Source organism: Hordeum vulgare, chromosome 1H, assembly GCF_904849725.1.
Source record: "Hordeum vulgare subsp. vulgare chromosome 1H, MorexV3_pseudomolecules_assembly, whole genome shotgun sequence".
NCBI lineage: Eukaryota > Viridiplantae > Streptophyta > Magnoliopsida > Poales > Poaceae > Hordeum > Hordeum vulgare.
In genome coordinates, this window is record NC_058518.1 from 140,287,309 (window position 1) to 140,314,471 (window position 27,163).

Here is a 27,163-nt window from a genome sequence, read left to right on the forward strand (position 1 = left end):
GTCTCGGTCATGTCTGCTTGTCTCCCGAACCCTTAGGGTCTACACACTTAAGGTTCCATGACGCTAGGGTTATAGGGAATTGTTATACAAGCTTACCGAAAGTTTTTCGGTGTCCCGGATGAGATCCCGAACGTCACGAGGAGCTCCGGAACGGTCCGGAGGTAAAGATTGATATATAGGATGGAGGGTTTTGGACACCGGAAAAGTTTCGAGCGTCACCGGTATTGTACCGGGACCACCGAAAATGGTCCCCGGGGTCCATCGGGAGGGGCCACGAGCCCCAAGAGGTAGCATGGGCCAAAATAAGGAGAGCAACCAGCCCAAAGTGGGCTGGTGCACCTCCCACAAGGAGGCCCAAGGCGCGGGTGGTGGAGAGGGGGGGGGGGAACCCTAGGCGCTGGTGGGCCTAAAGCCCACCTAGGGGTGCGCCACCCCCTCACCTTGCCCTGGCCGCCGCACCTCCTATCTGGGGGGGGGCTGCCACACCACCTAGGGTGGGAACCCTAGGGGTGGCACCTCCTCCCCTCCTCCTATATATAGTGGGGGTTTTGGGGCTGTTTTGCACACAGTTTTCCATCTCCCTCGGCGCAGCCCTGCCCCCCTTCTTCCTCCTCTCCCACAGTGCTTGGCGAAGCCCTGCCGGGAGACCTCATCTCTCCATCGACACCACGCCGTCGTGCTACCGGAGATCTTCCCCAACCTCTCCCTCCTCCTTGCTGGATCAAGGTGCGGGAGACGTCACCGGGCTGCACGTGTGTTGAACGTGGAGGTGCCGTGGTTCGGCACTAGATCGGAATCGCACCGCGATCTGAATCGCCGCGAGCATGACTCCGTCAACTGCGTTCTAGCAACGCTTCCGCTTAGCGATCTTCAAAGGTATGAAGATGTACTCACCCCTCTCTCGTTGTTGGTCTCTCCATAGGAAGATTTGAATATGGCGTAGGAAATTTTTGAATTTATGCTACGTCACCCAACAATAAAAACTTACGGGGATTCTTTTTGGAATATTTATGATTTTTGGGAAGAAGAATCAAGGCGAGGCGATGCAAGGAGTGCCCACAAGCCCTGTCACCGCGGCCAGGGGGTGGGCACGCAGAAGGCAGGGTTGTGGCCACTCCTTAAGGCGGTTGGAGCCCTTCTTCCGCCGCAAGAAAGATAATATCCAGAAGAAAATCGTGTTACAATTTCAGCCCAATCAGAGTTATGGATCTCAGGGAATTTAAGAAACTGTGAAATGCAGAATTTGGGAGCACAAAAGAAGAAGGACACACAGAGAGAGATCCAATCTAGGAGGGGCTCTCGCCCCTCCGCCGCTATGGAGACCATGGACCATAGGGGAAACCCTTTTCCCATCTAGCGAGGAGGTCAAGGAAGAAGAAGGAGGGGGACTCTCTCCCCCTCTCTCCCGGCGGCGCCGGAACGCCGCCCGGGACATCATCGTGTGACGGCGATCTACACCAACACCTCCGTCATCTTCACCGACATCTCCATCACCTTCCCCCATCTATATTCACTGGTCCACTCTCCCGCAACCCGCTATACCCTCTACTTGAACATGGTGCTTTATGCTACATATTATTATCCAATGATGTGTTGCTATCCTATGATGTCTGAGTAGATTATCGTTGTCCTATCGGCGATTGATGAATTGCTATGGTTGGTTTAATTTGCTTATGGTTATGTTGCTGTCCATTGGTGCCCATCATATGATCGCGCGCGTGGATCGCACCATAGGGTTAGTTGTATGTTGATAGGACTATGTATTGGCAGGCTATGGTTGGGTTTTACCTTAATGAACGTTAGTAGTTGCGGAGGCTTGCTAATAGTTCCAATCATAAGTGTAGACAATTCCAAGTAAGGGATGACATGCGAGCAGAGGCCTCTCCCAATGATACTTGCTATCGATCTAGTAACGTAGTCAATTGCTTAGGGACAATTCCGCAACTCCTACCACCACTTTTCCACACTTGTTAAACACTCGTAGTTGTTTCTTTATCTAATCAACCCCTAGTTTTATTTACGTGTTCTTTACTTTCTTGCAAGCCTATCCTATCAGTCCTACAAAGTACTTCTAGTTTCATACTTTTTCTAGGTAAAGCGAACGTAAAGTGTGCGTAGAGTTGTATCGGTGGTCGATAGAACTTGAGGAAATATTTGTCCTGCCTTTAGCTCCTCGTTGGGTTCGACACTTATACTTATCGAGAAAGGCTACAATTGATCCCCTAAACTTGTGGGTTATCAGGCAAGTATTCCGTATGTAGTCATACGTGCTTAGGGAAAAGAACTTGCATGACATCTATTGTCCATCCCTCCCGTGGCAGCGGGTTCCTAATGGAAACTACGGGATATTAAGGTTCTCGTTTTAATAAAGAATCGGACTAACGCATTAACACGTGGTGAATACATGAACTCCTGATATGATGGTCATCTCCGGGTGTGATTCCGGCTATTGTCACTCCGGGGTTGCCGCGTCATAACACATAGTAGGTGACTACAACTTGCAACATAGGATCTAGAACACACATATGTTGGCGACAACATAATAGGTTCAGATCTGAAATCATGGCACTCGGGCCCTAGTGACAAGCATTAAGCATGGTAAAGTAGTAGCAACATCACTCTCAGAACATTGTGGATACTAGGGATCAATCCCCGTCAAAACTAACTCGATTACATGATAGATCTCATCCAACTCATCACCGTCCAGCAAGCCTACGATGAGATTACTCATGAACGGTGAAGAGCATCATGGAATTGGCGACGGAGGAAGGTTTATGATGACGATGGCGATGATCTCCCCTCTCCGGAGCCCAGAACGGAATCCAGATCTTCCCTCCACATGAAGAACAGGGGGTGGCGGCGCCTCCGTATCGCAAAACGCGATGAATCCTTCTCCCTGATTTTTTTCCAGGTGAAACGGAATATATAGAGCTGAGTTTGGAGATGGTGGAGCCTCGTGGGCCCCACAAGCCGTCACGACGCGGTCTGGGGGGTGGCCGCGGCCCCTGGGCTTGTGGCCCACTGGCTCACCACCTATGGTGGATCTTTGCACAGGTATTTTTCATTAATTCCAGAAAAATTCTCCGTAAATTTTCAGGTCATTCCGAGAACTTTTATTTCTGCACAAAAACAACACCATGGCAATTCTCTTGAAAACAACGTTAGTCCGGGTTAGTTCTATTCAAATCATGCAAATTAGAGTCAGAAGACGGGCAAAAGAGTTTGAAAAAGTAGATACGACGGAGACGTATCAACTCCCCCAAGCTTAAAGCCTTGCTTGTCCTCAAGCAATTCAGTTGACAAACTGAAAGAAACAAAAGAAAAACTTTGCCGAACTCTGTTTGATCTTGTTGTTGCAACTATGTCTAACTCATAACCAGAATTTCAGCAAGATCACAAGCAAACCACATAAGCAAATGACATCTAGGCCTCACGGTAAACTCATAACAATGGCATAATCAACTAGCAAACAAATAATAATAAGTCACAAATGTCAACACTTCAATCAAAACAACATGAAGCAGTACGATCAGATGGTATCTCGCTACCTCTTTCTTAGACCGCAAAACATAAATGCAGAGCACCTTCAAAGACTAAGGGCTGACTAAACATTGTAACTCATAGCAAAGAAGATCCAGTCATAGTCATACTCAACACAGTTAAAAGCAAAGCATAAAAACGACAGAGGTGCTCTCTAATTGGTGCTTTTATAAGAGGAGGATGACTCAACAGGAACATAAATAGACAGGCCCTTCGCAGAGGGAAGCATTGATTTGTAGAGGTGCCAGAGCTCAAGCTTTTAAAACAGAGATAATAATTTTGGGTGGCATGCTCTCATTGTCAACGCAATGACTAAGAGTTCTCAACATCTTCCACGCTACACATGTTATAGGCGGTTCCCAAACAGAAAAGTAAAGTTTTGACTCCCCCACCACCAATCAATCACACTCCACGGTAGCCGAATCCTCGGGTACCGTCCATACCAACATCAATCCCGGGGGAGTTTTGTTTGCAATTATCTTTTCAATTTGAGCATGGAACTGGGAATTCCAATTACCGACCCCTTTCTCGTGAATGATAGTGAATAAACACATATCAAGGATAACACGCCTAGCATAGAATATACCAATAGCCCCCTGTCACCATATGAGCGGTTCGGGCATGCAAAACAAATTATTTTCTTGAAGGTTTAGAGAGTGGCACATGCAAATTTACTTGGAACGGCAGGTAGATACCGCACATAGGTAGGTATGGTGGACTCATATGGAACAACTTTGGGTTTATGGAGGTGGTTACACAAGCAGTATTCCTTCTTAGTGCAAGTGAAGGCTAGCAAAATACTGGGAAGCGACCAACTAGAGAGCGACAACAGTCATCAAAATGCATTGAGATTAAGTAACATTGAATGCAAGCATGAGTAGGACATAAATCACCATGAACCTGAATATCATAGAGCCTATGTTGATTTTGTTTCAACTACATGCGTGAACATACGCCAAGTCAAGCCACTTGAATCATTCAAAGGAGGATACCATCCTACCATACTACAATGCAGTCATGTCAATATTCATGTGGGCATCCAAGACAAACCATTATAAGCTCCTAGCTAAGTAAGCATGGCATAAGCAACTATGATCTCTAAGTTGTCATTGCAAACATGTTTCTCTCAAAACAAGGCTGAATCAGGCATGATGAGCTAGTCATATTTACAAAAACAAAATAGATTGAGTTCATACCAGCTTTTCCAGGCTCAGTCACTTCATCATATATCGTCATTATTGCCTTTCACATGCACGACCGAACGATGTGAACAATAACAAGCGTGCTCGTGCATTGGACTACGCTGGAATTTGCACGCAAACAAAAGGAGAAGACAAAGGAATATGGCTCTTTGAAAGCTAGACATGTATGCATGCGAGAATGTAACCATGATCTTCTACCTTGACCCAAAGAAAAAGAAAACTATTTACACGGGAAAGCTCCCGACAAGCAAAAGAAGAAAAATATTTTTTTTTCAAACTATACAGACACACGAAAAGAAAACGAGAAAAAGAAAATAAACTAGCATGGATGATACAGTGGCAAAGTGTGAACACCGACGAACAAAGTGAAAGCATAAGCAAGAATGTAAAGTCGGTGAGAACACGTACTCCCCCAAGCTTAGACTTTTGGCCTAAGTTGGTCTATTCCCAAGGAGGGAAATAACCAGCTCCGGGATACTCCAGAGTGGACTAAGGATGCCACTGCTGTGTGAGCTCCTCTGGCTCCCACTAATAAACTAGCGTCTGGTACTCGACTGGTGGCTCGGGCACCTGTGGTTGGGCTAAGCCCCAATATGCGTAGATGTCCGAGGGCATGATAATGTACCTGCCTGCATGAAGATTGAAGAAAGAAGGAGCAGGCAAAGTAATAGTCTCATGAGTACCCTAACTAAACACCAGGTTATAAATCATTCTTCCATTTATATCTCTATCAAGAAAGTCATGGCAAACCATGCTATTGTAATCTAGATATCTCTCGGGGAGAAGAACCTCTTCTTCCTCCTCCAGTCTAATAGGTATCTCAAAGTGTCTAGCAAGATGAGTAGTATAGATACCTCCATAGACTACACCTTTAGAACGATTCAGGTTCAACCGTTGAGCTACTATAGCGCCCAAGCTATAAGTTTTGTCATTATAAAGGGCTTCGCGCAAGACCGCAAGATCTGGGGAACTAAGTGACCCAGCTTTCCCACGGCAATCAAACATTTTCCCACAAATAATGAGAAGTACCTAAGCACGAGAAAATGAATGCTAGTAGCTCTAGAGCAAGACACTCCTCTCTCCTCTCCTACAACAATTGTATCGATGAAGCTTCCAAGTCCCGTGGACGAGGTTCATGAATATCCCCAACGTAAGGTAATTTGCAAACATTGCAAAAATCTTGGAGTGACATGCGCTGGGGGATATCATAAAGTTTGAACTCAACCATAGGAGGATTCTTCCTCAGATAGAAGTTAAAGCTTTGTACGAAGATATTAGTGAGGAGGAGGTATTGCGGACACTTATCTTCAACAAAGGCGGTAAGGCCTGCGTTATCTACCAAGTTATAAAAGTCCTCATAAATTCCAGCGGCGCGTAAGAACATGTCGCTTGGCCACTCGCATGCTTGATCTTCCGCGACTCGAGGGACCAGATACTTGGGCTTCTTCTAACTCCCATCATCCTTGGGGTCACGGCTTGAAGAGCCTCTTAAGAACCTCCTCATCTTTCCTTTCCCTATCTCTGAAAATTTCTGAAATTTTTAGTGATTCTAAGGAAAAGTGAACAAAGCTCAACTAAACTCATAGCAACTACTCCCACAAGTGCCTAGAGGCAATATTACGCATCAAAACTACTTGGGACCAACTGAAATGAGCATGCAAAGCTCAAGAACATGGTCACCAAGGCAGCAAAAATACGCGGAGTATAAGGCACTAGAGCAAAAACTAATTGGACCAGTGGAGGAGTCACTTACCAAGGAGTAATTTCCCCAAAATAGTTCGGAGAATGGTGATTTGAGGAAAGAGATAGAAAATCCCAGCAAGAGGAGCAAGAACACAGGTTTGAGCTGCGAAATGATTTTTTTCTGGAGGTAGGAGAACCAGATGAGAGCAAGAATGAGTGGATGGGGTGCCTGTGGGCCCCACAAGCCAGGGTGGCGCGGCCAGGGGGGCGCCCTGCGCCCCCGGGGCTTGTGGCCCAGAGGTACAGCCCCCAGACAAGCTCTTTGTCTCAGAATTTTTCAAAAATTCCAGAAAAAATCATACTTGATTTTCAGGATGTTCGGAGAACTTCTATTTTCGGGGTACTTTTCTACCGGATGCTAAAACAGAAAACAGGGAAAACTAAACTAAATCTATCATTTTTATTTTAAGCAACCGAAGGTGAAAGCTTGGAACAGAGGTTTGTGACTCCTCGATTCATCCATCTCATGGACATCGAATGAAATCCATTAGTGAGGTTGATCAAGCCTCTTTGACAAACCTTTTCGAATCGGAAAAGAGAATGGAGAATTTTCGAATTGTCACTAGGTTACCTCAATGGGGATGTGTATCTACCCAACAAGCAAATCATACTTCATCTTGACACGAAGTATAGGGCATTCAAAGCTCCCAATAAGAATTGATGAAGTTTTTTCGATAGCATTGATGCAATGTACTCGGTATTGTTTCTTCGAAAAGTGCACCATATGCTCATTACCATTGACATGGAAATTGACATTGCCCTTGTTGCAATCTATAACCCCCCTGCAGTGTTTAAAAAGGGTCTTCCGAGGATGACCGCCATGACATCGTCCTCAGGAATATCCAAGATAACAAAGTCTGTTGAGATAGTGACATTGGCAACCACAATAGGCACATTCTCGCAAATGCCGATAGGGAAAGCAGTTGATTCGTCGGCCATTTGCTGAGAGATATCAGTGGGTGTCAACTTATCCAGTTCAAGTGTACGATAAAGAGAGAGAGGCATAACACTAACACCGGCTCCAAGGTCGCATAAAGCAGTTCTCACGTAGTTACCTTTAATGGAGCAAGGTATAGTGGGCACACCGGGATCACGTAGTTTCTTAGGAGTTCCACCCTTGAAGGTATAATTAGAAAGCATGGTGGAAATCTCAACCTCAGGTATCCTTCTCTTATTAGTCACAATATCTTTCATGTACTTAGCATACGGAGACATTTTGAGCATATCTGTCAAACACATTTGCAGAAACACAGGTCTAATCATTTCAACAAAGCGCTCAAAATCCTCATCATCCTTTTTCTTGGATGGTTTGGGAGGAAAGGGCATGGGTTTCTGAACCCATGGTTCCCTTTGTTTACCATGCTTCCTAGAAGTGAAGTCATTCTTAACATATCTTCTATTCTTAGGCTATGGCTTATCAAGATCAATAGGTTCAATCTCCACATCCTTTTCATTGCTAGGTTGAGCATCTGCATGAATATCACTATTGATATTATCATTAGGCTCATGTTCATCACCAGATTGTGTCTCAGCATCAAAAACAAAGGCATCGTTTGGACTCTCAGGTGTAGCAGCATCAGGGTTGCTAGCTTGGAGGTTCATATCATCTTTCTTCTTCTTTCTGGGATGACTAGGTGCATGAGTGCTAACTCCTTGAGAATCTTGCTCAATTCTCTTCGGATGATCCTCAGGATACGAAGGTTCCTGGGTCATTCTACCATCTCTAGTAACGACTCTGACAGAATTGTCATTCAACTCGTTGAGCAAGTCATTCTCAGCTTTAAGTACTTGTTCTACTTGAGTAGTAACCATAGATGCATGTTTACTCAAGAGCTTAAGATCATTAACATTTGTGTCCACACAAGCACTTAAATGACTAAGCATACGAGCATTATGTTCCAATTGTCTACTAACATAATCATTGAAACTCTGTTGTTTGGCAACGAAGTTATGAAATTCATCCATGCATAAGCTAGCAGGTTTATCAAAAGGAATATCATTCTCATGAAACCTACACAGAGAATTTACTTCTACTACCTGTATCAGATTATCGAGACCATTATCTCTTTGATAGGTGGTAGATTTTTGACATCTTCAGATTTAATGCCTTTCTCTCGCATAGATTTCTTAGCTTCTTGCATATCTTCAGGACTGAGGAATAGAATACCTCTTTTCTTTGGAGTTGGCTTAGGAGGTGGTTCGGGAATAGTCCAAGCATTCTCATTGCACAAGATGTTACTCAATAGAACCTCAGTTTGTTCTATGGTTCGTTCCCTAAAAACACAACCAACACAACTATCTAGGTGGTCTTTAGAAACATCAGTAAGTCCATTATAGAAGATATCAAGTATTTCATTCTTCTCAAGAGGGTGATCAGGCAAAGCATTCAGTAGCTGGATGAGCCTCCCCCAAGCTTGTTGGAGACTCTCTTCTCCAGCTTGAGCAAAGTTGTATATTTCCTGCAAGGCAGCTTGCTTCTTATGGGCAGGGAAATATTTCTCAGAGAAGTAGTAGACCATATCCTGGGGGCTACGAACACAACCAGGAGGAAGAGAAGTGAACCAGGTCTTAGCATCATCCTTTAGCGAGAAAGGAAATAGCTTGATGATATAGTGTGGCAGATCTTTTCCTCACCAGTGAATAGGGTGGCTATATCGTGCAGTTTGGTAAGATGGGCTACAACCGTTTCAGACTCATAACCGCGAAAAGGATCAGATTCGACCAGAGTGATTAACTCAGGGTCGACAGAGAATTCATAATCCTTATCGGTCATAAAGATAAGCGAAGTAGCAAACTTCGGGTCGTATTTCATCCTAGCGTTCAGAGATTTTTCTTTCCACTTGAGAAGCAATTTCTCAACATCATAGCTATCCTTACATGCAAGAAACTCCTTGGCTATCTCTCCCTCCATAACATAGCGCTTAGGCATAATAGGCAATTCAGGCATAGTAGCAGGTTCTACTTCAATAGTATCAACATTTTCAGAAGTATCATCACATCTAGCAGCAACTCTAGCAATTTGTGCATCAAGGAATGCACCTAGTGGCAAAGCAGTATCAAGCATAGCATCATGGGCAGCAGAAGTAGCATCATCAAGCACAGGCGACATATCAAGATTTCTAGCAGGAGGTGATGTCGCAAGCTTACTCAAAACTGAAGGTGAATCAAGTGCAGAGCTAGATGGCAGTTCCTTACCTCTCCTCGTACTTGAGGGCAAGATTTCAGTTCTTGGATCTTTCGGATTCCTCATAGTGACCAGCAGACGTCAATCCCAATTGACTCAGAGAATATAGCCGTGCCTCCCCGGCAACGGCGCCAGAAAAATGTCTTCATGACCCAAATTTATTGGTTCGACTCAAGGGGGAGCGAAAGAATATTCTCAAGTATTAGTAGCTGAGTTGTCAATTCAACCACACCTGAAAGATTAGTGTCTGCAAGCAAAGTATCAGTAGCAAAGTGGTATGATAGCATGAGTACCAGAAAAGGGTCTGTTGACGGCAGACTATTCCTGACTTGTTGTATCAATGGCGCTAGTAAAGTGTTGCAGCAGGTAACGACAAAGTAGCAAGTAACAGCAGTAGTGAGAACAGTAGCAAGGAACAACAATAGCGACAACAGTAGCAAGTAACAGCAGTAGCGACAGTAGTAGCAAGTAACAGCAGTAGCGGCAAAGTAACAACAGTAGCAGCAGAGTAACAGCAGTAGCAAGGACCAGTACTAAAAGACTCGTAGGCAGTGGATCGGTGATGGATGATTATGCCCGATGTGATTCATCATGTAACAGCTATAACACGGAGAGATAAGTAACTAGCTCCCATTCATCAATCTAATGTAGGCATGTATTCCGCATGTAGTCATACGTGCTTAGGGAAAAGAACTTGCATGACATCTATTGTCCATCCCTCCCGTGGCAGCGGGGTCCTAATGGAAACTACGGGATATTAAGGTTCTCCTTTTAATAGAGAACCGGACCAACGCATTAACACGTGGTGAATACATGAACTCCTCATACTATGGTCATCTCCGGGAGTGGTTCCGGGTATTGTCACTCCGGGGTTGCCGGGTCATAACACATAGTAGGTGACTACAACTTGCAAGATAGGATCTAACACACACATATATTGGCGACAACATAATAGGTTCAGATCTGAAATCATGGCACTTGGGCCCTAGTGACAAGCATTAATCATGGCAAAGTAGTAGCAACATCAATCTCAGAACATAGTGGATACTAGGGATCAATCCCCGTCAAAAGTAACTCGATTACATGATAGATCTCATCCAACTCATCACCGTCCAGCAAGCCTACGATGAGATTACTCACAAACGGTGAAGAGCATCATGGAATTGGCGATGGAGGAAGGTTGATGATGACGATGGCGACGATCTCCTTTCTCCGAAGCCCAGAACAGACTCTAGATCTGCCCTCTAGATGAAGAACAGGGGGTGGTGGCGCCTCCGTATCGTAGAGTAATCCTTCTCCCTGATTTTTTTTCTAGGCGAAACGGAATATATAGAGCTGAGTTTGGAGGCGGTGGAGGCTCATGGGCCCCACAAGCCCTCACGGCGCGGCCTGGGGGGTGGTCGCGGCCCCTAGGCTTGTGGCCCACTAGCTCACCTCCTCGGTGGATCTTTGCGTAGGTATTTTTCATTAATTCCAGAAAAATTCTCCGTAATTTTTCAGGTCATTCCGAGAACTTTTATTTCTGCACAAAAACAACACCATGGCAATTCTGCTGAAAACAGCGTTAGTCCGGGTTAGTTCCATGCAAATTAGAGTCCAAAACAAGGGCAAAACAGTTCGGAAAAGTTGATATGACGGAGATGTATCAGGCGGCATGACACATCTCATGGTTTTTGTCGACAAGTTCTTGAAATGTAGCAAGGCCAAGCCAATCAAGAATATTGACGGCCTGATGGCCGTCACGTTCTTCAAGGACACCACCGCCCACTTCGGTCTTTCCAATAGCATAATCATCGACAACTGTACCAACTTCATTAAGGGCGTCCTCGCTCGCTACTTTGACATAGAGGGAATCATGATGAACTTCGCGTATGTAGCCCACCCACAATTGAATGGCCAGGCGGAGCGGGCCAACGACCTCTTCCTGGCTGACCCGAAGCCACGACTGGTCGAGTCACTGGAGCACTTGGCCGGCGCGTGGATTAAGGAGCTATCGGCTATGCTATGGAGCCTGTGGACCACGCCCAACCGGTCGACCGGTTTCACCCCCTTCTTCCTGGTGTACGGGATGGAAGTAATCGTCCCCACCGACATCGAGTTTGACTCGCCGTGAGTCAACCTCTAATATAGGCTCACAAACAAGAAGCACAAGAAGACGACATCGACCTCCTCGAGGAGGCACATGAGTTGGCGCTGTCCAGGCCAGCCATATACTAGCAGGGCCTATGCCGCTATCATAGCCGGCGGGTCAAGCCCTTCTCATTCCGAGATGGCGACCTGGTGCTTCGGCTGATGCAACAGACAGCCGGCCAGCACAAGCTGCCCGCCCCATGGGAGGGCCCCTTCATCATGAGTAAAGCAATGAGCAAGAACGCGTACTACCTCGTCGATGCATAGAAGCCAAGAAATAACAAGAAGGATGCCTCCGGCTCCAAGATGGACGGCCAGTGGAACGCAAAGCTCCTCTGTCTGTTTTACCATTGAAGCAAGTGTATGTATATATCGCCTCCTTTTGAGAAAATCAATGAACAACCGACACCCCGAGCAGGACTCGGGCACTGCCTTTCATTACTATCTATGGAAAAGTTTTGATCTTTCTAACCGGCCACCCCCGAACTGGCCCAGACGGCTCGGGGACTAGTCGGCCCACCCAATCCCTCCCCGGACAGGCAAAGTACTGTACCCCCTCACCCACAGCCTAAGCCTTGCCCGACTATAGACCACAACCTGGCTGTCCGGCCGACGGGCACACAAGCAAAGGGGCGGGGCGAATAGGAAATAAAGGGGCGGGCCGGTTCCGTTTGCAGTAAGTGGTATATTCAAAATCAAACTTGCAAAAGCCTAAAGTACCAACACCCCGCCATCCCGCAGCCCACTCCTCGACCGGACTCAATTCGCAATTCGGCTCACCGGCAGGAAAAATGCAAAGGGGGTAGGGCACATGGAAGAATGACTAAAGCAAGGGAGGTGGCAAAAGGGCCGACAAACGGCAACGAACAAAGTTAAAATTACTGCAGTGCTTCAGTAAATATAACAGCGCAATGCCAAGAGTGCATTACATCGAACTTACACCCCCAATGGGTGGACTTGTTCATAACAATGTTTGAAAGATAAAAAGAGCAGGAAGTAGAAAAGTCTAGACAACTCGCGGCTGCTGATCCGCGTTCTTGTCAATAGTCGGCGGGGGCGGCTTGCTAACGGCCGAGTCGCCGGCCGGTGGAGTCTGTTGGCTTGCCTTCGCATCGCTAGTGGGTGGAGTCTTCTGGCTCACCTCCATGTTGCCAGCTGGCGGGTCTTTCTGTCCCATTTTCCCGGCAACTCCATCGCCCGCACACAGGACGCGACCGCCCCTCCGTCGTCCACCTTGTCGACCACGCCATCGGCAATTGGCTTCCTCGAGATGGAGTCGACCTCCTCGTCATTGTAGCCGACCAGGACACCAAAATAGTCCTTTGGGACGGGCGCGCTGTCGTCCCCCAGCTCTGGGAAGTACGCGTCCAGCGACGCATAACTGGCGAGCTTGTTGGCCTGAAGGGCAATGGCCTCATTGCGCTGCGTTAGGTCACTCTGTTCCTCTGCCTGCATGGTGTCCAACTGGCCCAGGTTGATGCTCAGGTACCAAGAAAGGGCAAAGTCCATGGCCATCCAGGCACCGCTCTGCACCGCAGACGCGCTCCATGCTTGAACCGGCCCACGCCATGCTCAAGCGACCGGGCCACCTGGCCGGCAGGAATCTCCAAGTCAGGCGAGAGAGCCTTTATGAGGATCTCACCCGCCGGCCAGAGTTGATCATAGACAGCGTGCGTATAGGTGAGCCAGACCTCATAGGCGAGGGCCACCTCCTTCATCGCCCAACCGGCGTTCTTGTGCTCCTCGCCCCCATCCTGGCGCAGTTCTTCTCGGTGGAATGCAACGGCCCGCTCCCCCCATGGCTGGGTCTTTGGGAAATGAGCTGGACCAACGCAAATATTAATACTCAAGTTAGAAGGAAATGATCGGCACCGGCTGTCGACTGACAACAAAATGAAACCGAGGAAAAACCAAAGCACTTACCAAAGAAGACATCATCGGTCTCACGGAAGAGCTTGAGCGCTGGCCACCTCTCGCTCTGCCCTCATCTTGGCTGCCTCCGCTCTGCGGATCTCCTGTCCGAGCTGAGTTACCATGGAGGGCCACCGCCTTCTGCCCACTCATGGCCGACGCCCTCGACACGTCCTTGTTTGTTACCATCTCGTGCCGGAGCGCCCCAGTGAGCCGCTCCACCTCTACTGCGTGGGCAGGCTTCAGCTGCTCCATCGCTTCCCGCTCGACCTTAAACTCCCTCCCCAACCAGTCGCAGTCACTAGCGATTTCGTCGTGCTTGTCCTCGACATCCGACAGAATGTGGCACAACTCTGCCGCCTCGGCCTCGGGGATGGCCCCCTCAGCATGAAAATACCGATCAGCAGTCGACACAACAAGAACACAACAAAGAAGATAGAAGATTTGTCCTGACTGCTGTGAAACTATCCAGCCGGCCTGAATCTTGGGGACTACACCCAGTTGGTGCGCACTAGCGCACCCAAGAGTTTGAAGATACAAAGATGTAAAATAAATATTTGGCCTGGCTGCTGCGCAGCTGCGCAACCGGCCCGAATCTCGTGGACTACACCTAGTGGGTGCACTCGCGTGCACCGACCACCCGACGACGTACCTCGGGCCTTCTACAGCTCGTACGTGCGGATTTTGATCTCCTTCCGGGTCTTCAAGTAGGCATGTTTGCTTAATTTTCACAGCGCGGCTGCCTCCTTAAAGAGCGCGTCGCTTCTCGTTTTGTCGGCCTGAGAAGGAATCACAAGAGAAGTCAGAAGAATTAAGAGGACTTGGCCCGGCTGCCACGCAGCCACACAGATGGCCAGAATCTCGAGAATTACACCGAGTGGGTGCGCTCGCATTCCAAGCAGACGGAAAAAGAACTTGCAGCGCTTATGTGAACCGCCCGCCCTACTAGGTGGAAATTGCTAACCGCTGACTAGGGAAAGCCGACTATCATGTGGTGATACTTCGCCATCACCTTTGTCACGCTGGCTGGCACGACGGCCTGCCTGCCGGCCTACACGCTCGCCGTAGCTGCTCCTGGTGTGTGATTCAGGTTCACCCACTCCTCTAACATGACGGACATCAACCGGCCCACCCGACCGGACCTGCTGGCCCCAGACGCTCCCGGCACGTGTGGAATCAGCCACGCCGTCGAAGTCACTAGACCCCGGTCATCACCGGCCTTGGCCTCAGACTTGGCCCGGCACACCGGCTCGGACGCCGGACTCACCACCTCCTCCACCACCATGGGCTCCATAGTTGGCGGCACCTCCATCTCCGGGGCCTGCTCCAGGGCTGGCTCCTGGCGCCGCTTCGTGTGGGCCGGTGAGGCCTCCATGGCATGAGATTCGGGGCCCATCGGTGTCGTGGTATCGCTTGCCGCCTTGGCCAAAGGGAGGTTCGAGGTGGTCGTCGCCTTATCCAAACAAAGTTAGGCAACACGCTCCCTCTCGAGCCTCATCGTTGCTGCATGCTCTATGGTCGGCTTCGCATCGCCCTCGCCCCCAGAATCTGACAGGTCCACCAGTGGGAGTTCAATGGCATCACTCCAAGGCAAATATGAAAGAAGAGGGCACGAGCTCAGCATTACAAACCAAAGAGAAAGATAAAACAGAGCTCAAGCTCCAAAAAGAAACTTACCCCGACATGAGGGGGAGCGGACGACAGCTATGCCTCGACACCCTCTGTAGTGGCGGACGGGCGCCCCGTGGTAGCACGACCGACCGGACCTTCTTGGAGACCATGGCGATCGGTGGCCCTTAGACCGACCGTTTCCCCCACCGCCACTCCTCCTCTTTCAAGCGGTAGGCCGTCTGCCCCACAGTTGGCTGGTTCGCGGTCGGTGATACGTCCATTTTGCATCATGCTTTTACGTCGATATTTATTGCTTTATGGGATGTTATTACACTTTACGGTACAATACTTATGCCCTTTCTCTCTTATTTTATAAGGTTTACATGAAGAGGGAGAATGCCGGCAGCTGGAATTCTGGTCTGAAAAAGGAGCAAGTTAGAGATACCTATTCTGCGCAACTCCAAAAGCCGTGAAAATAAACGAGGAATTATTTTGGAATTTATAAAAAATACTGAGCGGAAGAAGTACTGGAGGGGAGCCACCAGGAGGCCACAAGCCTGCCAGGCGCGGCCTACCCCCTCACCGCCGCCACGAGGTGGAACTTGAGCAGAACCAATCTAGAGCTCCGGTAGGGCCGTCCTGCCGAGGAAACTTCCCTCCCGGAGGGGGAAATTGTCGCCATTGTCATCACCAACACTCCTCTCATCGGAGGGGAATCATCTCCATCAACATTTTCATCAGCACCATCTCATCTCCAAACCTTAGTTTATCTCTTGTAACCAATCTACGTCTCGCGACTCCGATTGGTACTTGTAAGATTGCTAGTAGTGCTAATTACTCTTTGTAGTTGATGCTAGTTGGATTACTCAGTGGAAAATCATATGTTTAGATCCTTAATGCTATTCAATACCTCTCTAGTCATGAACATAATTATGCTCTGTGCGTAGTTATTTTTGTTCCTGAGGACATGGGATAAGTCTTGCTATAAATAGTCATATGAATTTGGTATTCGTTCGATATTGTGATGCGTTGTATGTTGTCTTTCCTCTAGTGGTGTTATGTGAACGTTGACTACATAGAACTTCACCATTATTTGGGCCTAGAGGAAGGCATTGGGAAGTAATAAGTAGATGATGGGTTGCTAGAGTGACAGAAGCTTAAACCCAAGTTTATGTGTTGCTTCGTAAGGGTCTGATTTGGATCCACTAGTTTAATGCAATGGTTAGACTTTGTCTTAATTCTTCTTTCATAGTTGCGGATTCTTGCGAGAGGGGTTAATCATAAGTGGGATATTTGTCCAAGTAAGGACAACACCCAAGCACCGGTCCACCCACATATCAAACTATCAAAGTAGCGAACGAGAATCATATGAACATGATGAAAACTAGCTTGACAGAAATTCCCATGTGTCCTCGGGAGCGCTTTACCTCATATAAGAGTTCATCCAGGCTTGTCCCTTGCTGCAAAAGGGATTGGGCCATCTTGCCGCACCTTTTTTACTATTGTTACTTGCTACTCGCTATGAACTATCTTATCACACAACTATCTGTTACCGATAATTTCAGTGCCTGCAGAGAATACCTTGCTGAAAACCACTTGTCAGTTCCTTCTGCTCCTTGTTGGGTTTGACACTCTTACTTATCGGAAGGACTACGATAGATCCCCTACACTTGTGGGTCATCAAGACTCTTTTCTGGCGCGGTTGCCGGGGAGTGCAGCGCCTTTGGTAAGTGGAATTTGGTAAGGAAACATTTATATAGTGTGCTGAAATTTATTGTCACTTGTCACTATGGAAACTAATCCTTTGGGTTGTTTGTTCGGGGTATCTTCACCTCGACCGGAAGCACAAGGAGTTGCTCCTCAACCTACTGCACCTACTGAAAATATTTATTATGAAATTCCTTCGGGTATGCTAGAGAAACTATTGGCTAATCCTTTTACAGGAGATGGAACATCACATGTCGACTTGCATCTAATCTATGTAGATGAAGTTTGTAGTTTATTTAAGCTTGCAGGTTTGCCCGAGGATGAGGTCAAGAAGAAGGTCTTTCCCTTATCTTTGAGGGATAAAGCATTGACATGGTATAGGCTATGTGATGATACTGGATCATGGAACTCCAACCAATTGAAACTGGAATTTCATCAAAAGTTTTATCCTATGCATTTGGTACATCATGATTGGAATTATATCTATAATTTTTGGCCTCGTGATAGAGAAAGTATCGCTCAATCTTGGGGAGGATTAAGTAAATGTTATATTCATGCTCCAACCATGAGCTCTCGAGAGAAATTATTATTCAGAACTTTTATGCTCGGCTTTCTCATGATAATCGCACCATGCTTGACACTTCTTGTACTGATTCTTTTATGAAGAGAGATATTGACTTCAAATGGAATTTATTGGAAAGAATTAAACGCAACTCTGAAGATTGGGAGTTTGATGAAGGTAAGGAGTCAGGTATGAATCTTAAGTTCGATTGCATTAAATCTTTCGTTGAAACAAATACTTTTTTGTGATTTTAGCGCTAAACTTGGACTTGACTCTGAGATAGTAGCTTCATTATGTGAATCTTCTGCTGCTCATATTGATCTCCCTAAAGAGAAGTGGTTTAAATATCATCCTCCCATAGAAGTCAATGTAGTTAAACCCAATCCAGTTGAAGAGAAAGTCATTGCTTATAATGATCCTATTGTTCCTAGTGCTTACACTAAAAAACCACCTTTCCCTGTTAGAATAAAGGATCATGCTAAAGCTTCAACTATGATACGTAAGGGCTACATTAGAACACCTACACCCCCTGAGCAAATTAAAGTTGAACCTAGCATTGCTATTATCAAAGACCTCTTGTCCGATAATGTTGATGGGCATGTTATTCACTTCTGTGAAGATGCTGCTAGAATTGCTAAACCTCATGCTAGAGACAAACATAAGCTTGTTGTCGGCATGCCTGCTGTTTCTGTTAAGATAGGAGATCATTGTTATCATGGTTTATGTGATGTGGGTGCTAGTGTTAGTGCAATACCTCGATCTTTATATGATGAAATTAAAGACGAGATTGCACCTGTCGAGATAGAATCTATTGATGTTACTATTTAGCTTGCCAATAGAGATACTATCTCTCCTTTGGGAATTGTTAGAGATGTTGAAGTCTTGTGTGGTAAAACTAAGTATCCTACTGATTTTCTCGTTCTTTCTACTACACAAGATAGCTTTTGTCCCATCATATTTGGCAGACCTTTCCTCAATACTGTTAATGCTCAGATTGATTGTGAGAAACAAACTGTCACTGTTGGCTTTGAAGGTGTGTCACATGAATTCAATTTCTCCAAGTTTGGTAAACAACCTCATGAAAAAGAATTGTCTAGTAAGGATGAAATTATTGCCCTAGCTTATATTGTTGTGCCTCCGACTGATCCTTTAGAGCAATACTTGCTTGAGCATGAAAATGATATGCATATGGATGAAAGGAATGAGATAGATAGAGTTATCTTTGAACAACATCCTATCCTTAAGAATAATTTGCCTGTTGAATTACTTGGAGATCCAGCTCCGCCGAAGGGTGATCCTGTGTTTGAGCTTAAACAGTTACCTGATACTCTTAAGTATGCTTATCTTGATGAAAAAGAGATATATCCTGTTATTATTAGTGCTTGCCTTTCAGAGCATGAAGAAAATAAATTATTGAAAACTCTGAGGAAGCACCGTGCTACTATTGGATATACTCTTGACGATCTTAAGGGCATTAGTCCCACTCTATGCCATCATAAAACTAAAACTGATCCTGATTCCAAACCAGTTGCTGATCATCCACGAAGAATAAATCCCAAGATGAAAGAGGTAGTAAGAAAAGAAATACTAAAGCTCCTGGAAGCAGGTATTATCTATCATGTTGCTCATAGTGATTGGGTAAGTCCGGTGCATTGCGTCCCTAAGAAGGGCGGCATTACCGTTGTCCCTAATGCTAAAGATGAATTGATCCCACAGAGAATTGTTACTGGCTATAGGATGGTAATTGATTTTAGGAAATTGAATAAAGCCAATAGGACAGATCATTACCCTTTGCCTTTTATTGACCAAATGCTAGAAATATTTTCTAAACACACACACTTTTGCTTTCTGGATGGTTATTAAGGTTTCTCCCAAATACCAGTTGCACAATCTGATTAGGAGAAAACCACTTTTACCTGCCCTTTCCATACCTTTGCTTATAGACGTATGCCTTTTGGCTTATGTAATGCACCTGCTACCTTTCAAAGATGTATGATGGCTATATTCTCTGACTTTTTTGAAAAGATTGTTGAGGTTTTCATGGATGAATTCTCCGTTTACGGGTCTTCTTTTGATGATTGTCTGCTACCTCTTGAGCTTGTGTTGGTTTTTCCCTTGAAGAGGAAAGGGTGATGCAGCCCAGTAGAGATAAGTATTTCACTCAGTTTGAGAACCCAGGTATAAATCCACTAGGAGTATCAAGATGAGGCACCAATGTACCAACGCAAAAACAAACAAACTTACACCCAACACTATAAAGGGGTTGTCAATCCCTTCACGATTATTTGCAAAGTGAGATCTGAAGGTGAAGAGTGCAACAAAGCAATTGTGTAGATCTGAAAATATGATGTGAAGTAGACCCGGTGGCCATAGTGTTCATTAGAGGCTTCTCTTATGATTGCAAGTATTACGGTGGGTGAACGAATTACTGTCGAGCAATTGATAGAATCGTGCAAAGTCATGATGATCTCTAAGGCAATGATCATACATATAGGCTTCATGTCCGAGGCAAGTAGACCGATACTTTCTGCATCTACTACTATTACTCCACACATCGACCTCTATCCAGCATGCATCTAGTGTATTGAGTTCATAACAAACAGAGTAACGCATTAAGCAAGATGACATGATGTAGAGGGATAGATTCATGCAATATGATATAAGCCCCATCTTTTTACCCTTGATGGCAACAACATGATGCATGCCTCGCTACCCCTTCTGTCACTAGGTGAGGACACCGCACGGTATGAACCAAAAACCAAGCACTTCTCCCATTGCAAGAATTATAGATCAAGTTGGCCAAACGAAACCCATAACTTGAAGAGAATTACAAGGATACGAAATCATGCATATAAGAGATCAGAGGAGACTCAAATAATATTCATAGATAATCCGATCATAAATCCACAATTCATCGGATCTTGACAAACACACCGGAAAAGAAAGTTACATCGGATAGATCTCCATGAAGATCATGGAGAACTTTGTATTGAAGATCCAAGAGAGAGAAGAAGCCATCTAGATACTAGCTATAGACCCCGAAGGTCTGTGGTGAACTACTCACGCATCATCGAAGAGGCAATGGTGTTGATGAAGAAGCCCTCTGTGTCCGAATCCCCCATCGGCAGGGCACCCGAACGGTCGCAAGATGGGATCTTGTGGAGACAGAAGCTTGCGGCGGCAGAAAAGTATTTTCGTGGCTCTCTCTGGTGGTTTTGGATTTTTAGAGAATTTATAGGCGAAAGAGATTTGGCAAAGGAGCCACGTGAGGCCCACAAGCCTGCCAGGCACGCCCCCCTATCCGCGGCTAGGGGGCTTGTGATCTCCCCGAGGTCTTCTGCCTTGGTTCTAACGTCCCCTGCGTATCTTCTGTTATGGAAAAAATCATCGCGCAGGTTTTATTCCATTTGGACTCCGTTTAATATTCTTCTCTCGAAAAGGTCAAAAATACGAAAAAACAGAAACTGGCACTTGGCACTGAGTTAATAGTTTAGTCCCAAAAAAGATATAAAATAGCATGTTCATGCATACAAAACATCCAAAGTTGACAAGATAATAGCATGGAACCATCAAAAATTATAGATACGTTGGAGACGTATCAAGCATCCCCAAGCTTAACTCCTGCTCGTCCTCGAGTAGGGAAGTGATAAAGACTAAATTTTTGATGTGGAATGATACCTAACATATTTGTCCTCTGTAACTTCTTTCTTGTGGCATGAATGTTCAGATCCTTCAGATTCAAAACAATAGTTTACTATTGTCATGAAAACAATAATACATCAAGCATACTAGCAAAGTGATCATGAACTTTTTGAAATAACAAGGCCAAAAAAAGTTATCCCTACAAAATCGTATAGTCTGGCTATGCTCCATCATCCCCACACAACGAATTTAAATCATGCACAACCCCGGTATTGGCCAAGTAATTGTTTTCGCACTCTTACTTTCTCAAACTTTTTCAACTCTCACGCAATATATGAGCGTGAGCCATGGATATAGCAGTATAGGTGGAATAGAGTGTGGTGGAGCTTGTGAGGCAAAAAGGAGGAGATGGTCACATTGACTCGGCGTATCAATGGGCTATGGAGATGCCCATCAATAGATATGAATGTGAATGAGTAGGGATTGCCATGCAATGGATGCACTAGAGCTATAAGTGTGTGAAAGCTCAAAAGGAAAACTAGTTGGTGTGCACCCAACTTGCTTGCTCATGAAGACCTAGGGAAATTTTGAGGAAGCCCATCATTGGAATATACAAGCCAAGTTATATAATGAAAATTCCCACTAGTATAAGAAGTGTCAAAACAAGAGACTCTCTATCATGAAGAACATGGTGCTATTTTGAAGCACAAGTGTGGAAAAATATAGTAGCTTTCAGGCTGGGCATTCGTTTCCTCCGAACCGATCGGGTCGGTACTTTGGTCTATTTAAATTTTCGGTTTTTTAAAAATACTGACCAATCGGTTATTAATAAATTAGCTAACCGGAGATTCTTTGCACCAAAATTTTCGGTTCGGTCATCGGTCTACCGAATAGCACCGAGTAGTACTATTTAACAACTCCGTGAGCCGCTCCATTTATTCTGATTTGACGTACACATAATAGTAGCAGCTCTCTTCCTACTAGCTAAAGGCTAGCCTCCTTGGTACTGGCTGACACTAGTGGAAAATACCTCCCTTTTTACCTACACTTTTACTCCCTAAAATTAGCAACAGCGGCTCGCTGGGTCAACCACACCACTTCCCGATGTGGCTTTGGGGATCGATCACTTGGGTTGGTAGTGGACATAAAATAGACAGTCTATGTTCCCATGTGAAAGAGTAGCAACCATCCTTAAAAAAGAAAGAGTACGAACAGTCGCGCGGCTCGGACGTATGTGGTTCCTCGGTTTCTGGTCTGTTCGGTTACCCGAGTGACACACCCGACTTCATCGGACTAAGTTTGGTTTTCAACAAATACAAACCGAATGTGCTACCAAAATTCCCGGTTTCGGTGAATTCTGCTTCGGTGCCGGTTAGTTCGGTTTGGCACATCGGTTTTCGGGTTATATGCCCAGTCCTAAGTAGCATTGTCCCTTCTCTCTTTTTCTCTCATCATTTTTTGGTTTGGGCTCTTCGGCCTCTTTTTTCATTTTTTTGGTGGGCAGCTTTGGCCTCCTTTTTTATTATTTCCTCACATGGGACAATGCTTTAATAATGATGATCATCACACTTTTATTTACTTACAACTCAATGCTTAGAACAATGATGACTCTATAGGAAATGCCTCCGGCAGTGTACCGGGATATGCAATGATCTAGCTTAGCGTATGACGTTGAAACATCTCGCTAGCTATCTTACGATCATGCAATGGCAATATGAAAGTGACGGCACATGTCACGAGACAGAACAATGGGAGTTTCATTGGAATATATCTCGGAATGGCTATGAAAATGCCTTAATAGGTAGGTATGGTGGCTGTTTGGAGGAAGGTATATGGTGGGTTTGTGCACCGGCAAAAGTTGCGCGGTACTAGAGAGGCTAGCAATGGTGGAAGGTAAAAGTGCATCTATACCATGGACTCACATTAGTCATGAAGAACTCATATACTTATTGCGAAAGTTTTATTAGTAATCGAAACAAAGTGCTAAATGCATACTCCTAGGGGAAGGGTTGGTAGGTGTTGCTACGTTGACAGAAACCTTCTGTCGTCTCTTGAGCTTGCGTTGGTCTGTCCCTTGAAGAGGAAAGGGCGATGCAGCACAGGAGCAATAAGTATTTCCCTCAGTTTGAGAACCAAGGTATCAATCCAGTAGGAGAATTGCGTCAAGTCCAAAGTACCTGCACAAACACAAAAGAGCTTGCACCCAATGCAATAAAGGGGTTGTCAATCCCTTCAAGATTGATTGCAAAGTGAGATCTGAAGGCGGAAAGTGCAACGAACAAAAAGAGTAAGGCTGAAAATATAGTGTGAAGTTGAACCGGGGGCCATAGTGTTCACTAGAGGCTTCTCTCAAAATAGCAAATATTATGGTGGGTGAACAAATTACTGTCGAGCAATTGATAGAACCACGCAAAGTCATGACGATGTCTAAGGCAATGATCATACATATAGGCGTCACGTCCGAGACAAGTAGACCGATAATTTCTACATCTACTACTATTACTCCACACATCGACCGCTATCCAGTATGCATCTAGTGTATTGAGTTCATGACAAACAGAGTAACGCCTTAAGCAAGATGACATGATGTAGAGGGATAATCTCAAACCAATGATGAAAACCCATCTTTTTACCCTTGATGATAACAACACGATGCGTGCCTCGCTACCACTTCTGTCACTGGGTGAGTCACCGCACGCTATGAACCCAAAACCAAGCACTTCTCCCATTGCAAGAATCATAGATCAATCTGGCCAAACAAAACCCACAACTCGAAGAGAATTACAAGGATATGAAATCATCCATATAAGATATCAGAAGAAACTCAAATAAAATTCATATATAATCTGATCATAAATCCACAATTCATCGGATCTCGCCAAACACACTGCAAAATAAGATTACCTCTGATAGATCTCCATGAAGATCATGGAGAACTTTGTATTGAAGATCCAAGAGAGAGAGAAAGCCATCTTGCTACTAGCTATGGACCTGTACGTCTATGGTGAACTACTCACGCATCATTGGAGAGGTCATGGTGTTGATGAAGAAGCCCTTCGTATCCGAATCCCCCCTCCGGCAGGGCACGAGAACGTGCCCCAGATGGGATCTTGCAGAGACACAAGCTTGCGGTGACGGAAAATTACTTTCGATGATCTCCTGATTTTTTTGGAATTTTTGGGAATATATAGGCGAAAGACCTAGGGAGAGGTGGCCGAGGGAGCCCACAAGCCTAGGAGGTGCGGGCCCTCCCTGGCCGCGGCTAGGGGGCTTGTGGGGTCCCTGCTGGCCCCCTGCCTTGGTTCTCAAGTTCCTCGATCTTTTTCAGTTTCGGAAAAAATCTTTTTGGAAGTTTCGTTCCGTTTGGACTCCGTTTAAAATCCTCCTCTGGAAAGGGTCAAAAACACGGAAAAAACAGGAACTGGCACTTGGCACTGAGTTAATAAGTTAGTCCCAAAAAAGATATAAGAGGCATACAAAACATCCAAAGTTTGACAAGATAATAGGATGAAACCATAAAAAATTATAGATACGTTGGAGACGTATCAAGCATCCCCAAGCTTAACTCCTGCTCGTCCTCGAGTAGGGAAGTGATAAAGACTGAATTTTTGATGTGGAATGCTACCTAGCATAGTTGTCCTTTGTAACTTCTTTCGTGTGACATGAATGTTCAGATCCGTAAGATTCAAAACAATAGTTTGTTATTGACCTGAAAATAATAATACTTGAAGCAAACTAGCAATGTAATCATGAACTTTCAAAATAACAAGGCCAAGGAAAGTTATCCCTACAAAATCATATAGTGTGGGTATGCTCCATCATCCTCACACAACTAATTTAAATCATGCGCAACCCCGGTATTGGCCAAGTAATTGTTTTCGCACTATTATTTTCTCAAACTTTTTACAACTATAACGCAATACATGAGCGTGAGCCATGGATATAGCACTATAGGTGGAATATAGTGTGGAGGTGGTTGTGAGACAAAAAGGAGGAGATGGTCACATTGACTCGGCGTATCAAAGGGCTATGGAGATGCCCATTAATAGATATCAATGTGAATGGGTAGGGATTGCCATACAAAGGATGCACTAGAGCTAGAAGTATGTGAAAGCTCAAAAGGAGAACTAGTGGGTGTGCATCCAACTTGCTTGCTCACGAAGACCTAGGGCAGTTTTGAGGAAGCCCATCATTGGAATATACAAGCCAAGTTATATAATAAAGATTCCCACTAGCATATGGTAGTGAAAAAACGAGAGGCTCTCAATCATGAAGAACATGGTGCTATTATGAAGCACAAGTGTGGAAAAAGATAGTAGCATTGTCCTTTCTCTCTTTTTCTCTCTCTTTATTTTATTTTATTTGGGCTCTTGGGCCTCTTTTTTCCTATTTTTTTGTTTGGTCTCTTTGGCCTCTTTTTTTATTTCCTCACATGGGACTATGCTCTAATGATGATCATCACACTTTTATTTACTCACACCTCAAAGCTCAGAATGATGATGACTCTATATAAAATTGCCTCTGGCAGTGTTCTTGGATGTGCAACGATGTAGCTTGGCGTATGACGTTGAAACATCTCGCTAGCTATCTTACGATCATGCAATGGCAATATGAGAGTGACGACACAAGTCATGAGACGGAACGGTGGGAGTTGCATGGCAATATATCTCGGAATGGCTATGAAAATGCCATAGTAGGTAGGTATGGTGGCTGTTTTGAGGAAGGCCTATGATGGGTTTGTGTACCAGCAAAAGTTGCGCGGCAATAGAGAGGCTAGCAATGGTGGAAGGTGAAAGTGCATCTATACCATGGATTCACATTAGTCATGAAGAACTCACATACTTATTGCGAAAGTTTTTGTTAGTAATCGAAACAAAGTGCTAAACGCATACTCCTAGGGGAAGGGTTAGTAGGTGTTAACCATCGCGCGATCCCGACCTCAACACAAAGGATGACAATCAATAGATCAATTATGCTCCGACTTCCTAACATAGCGGTTCACCATATGTGCATGCTACGGGAATCACTAACTTCAACACAAGTATTTCTAGATTCACAACACCCTACTAACATAACTCTTAATATTACCGAATCCACATCTCAAAACTAATTGAGAGGAATCAAGACTTCTCTTTCTACTCAATGCACATGAAGATGGAGGTTTTTGTATCCTATTTGGGTACCTATCAACTTAGGGACTACTTTCATAGCACAAGCCAACTACCAGGTCAAGCACCGCCATGCTCTAAAAGATCTAAGTGAAGCACATAGAGCAAAATTATCTAGCTCAAAAGATATAAGTGAAGCACGATGAGCATTCTAGCAAAATCACGATGAGTGCATGTCTCTCTCAAAAGGTGTGCAGCAAGGATGATTGTGACACAACCAAAAGAAAAGACTCCTACAATACGAGACGCTCCAAGCAAAACACATATCATGTGGTGAATAAAAATATAGCTCCAAGTAATATTACCGATGGATTGAAGATGAAAGAGGGGATGCCTTCCCGGGGCATCCCCAAGCTTAGGCTTTTTGGTGTCCTTGAATTTGGCTTCGGATGACTTGGGCATTCCCAAGCCTGAGCTCTTCACACCCTTTATCCCTTTGTCCATGAGAACATCACCCAAAACTTGAAAACTTCACAACACAAAACTTAAACAGAAACTCGTGATATCATTAGCACAAGAAAACAAACTACCACCTCTTAGGTACTGTAGCAATCTTGATTTATATTTATATTGGTGTTATATTATTGTATTCTTACTTTCCCATGGCTTGTACCCCCCCCCCCCCCCCGATACTATCCATAGTTTCATCAAAACAAGCAACCAACTCAACAAAAACAGAATCTGTCAAAAACAGAGCAGTCTGTAGTAATATGTATACTTCGTATACTTATGGTACCTCAAAAATTCTGAAAAATTACGACTG